Genomic DNA, 263 nt, shown 5'->3' on the forward strand with positions numbered 1-263 from the left:
TTCCTTTTTTCTTACCCTAATTTTCCAAGTAATTTTTTAAAGAATTTAGAATAACGATTCTAATGCCGCATTGATTCAAAATTTTTGTCAATCCAATGCTGCTTTTCAAATGAGCCATAAAGAATTTCAATTAGACGTGTAATCAAAAATATATATAGATAAAAAGAACTTTTGTATGTTGTTTGTGGAGTGATATCAAACTTTGCACCAGAGTGTATGCTAATCTATTGGCGATTTCGTTCATCTCTATTATCACTGATACG

The sequence above is a fragment of the Aedes aegypti genome, chromosome 3, assembly GCF_002204515.2.
Source record: "Aedes aegypti strain LVP_AGWG chromosome 3, AaegL5.0 Primary Assembly, whole genome shotgun sequence".
NCBI classification, from domain to species: domain Eukaryota; kingdom Metazoa; phylum Arthropoda; class Insecta; order Diptera; family Culicidae; genus Aedes; species Aedes aegypti.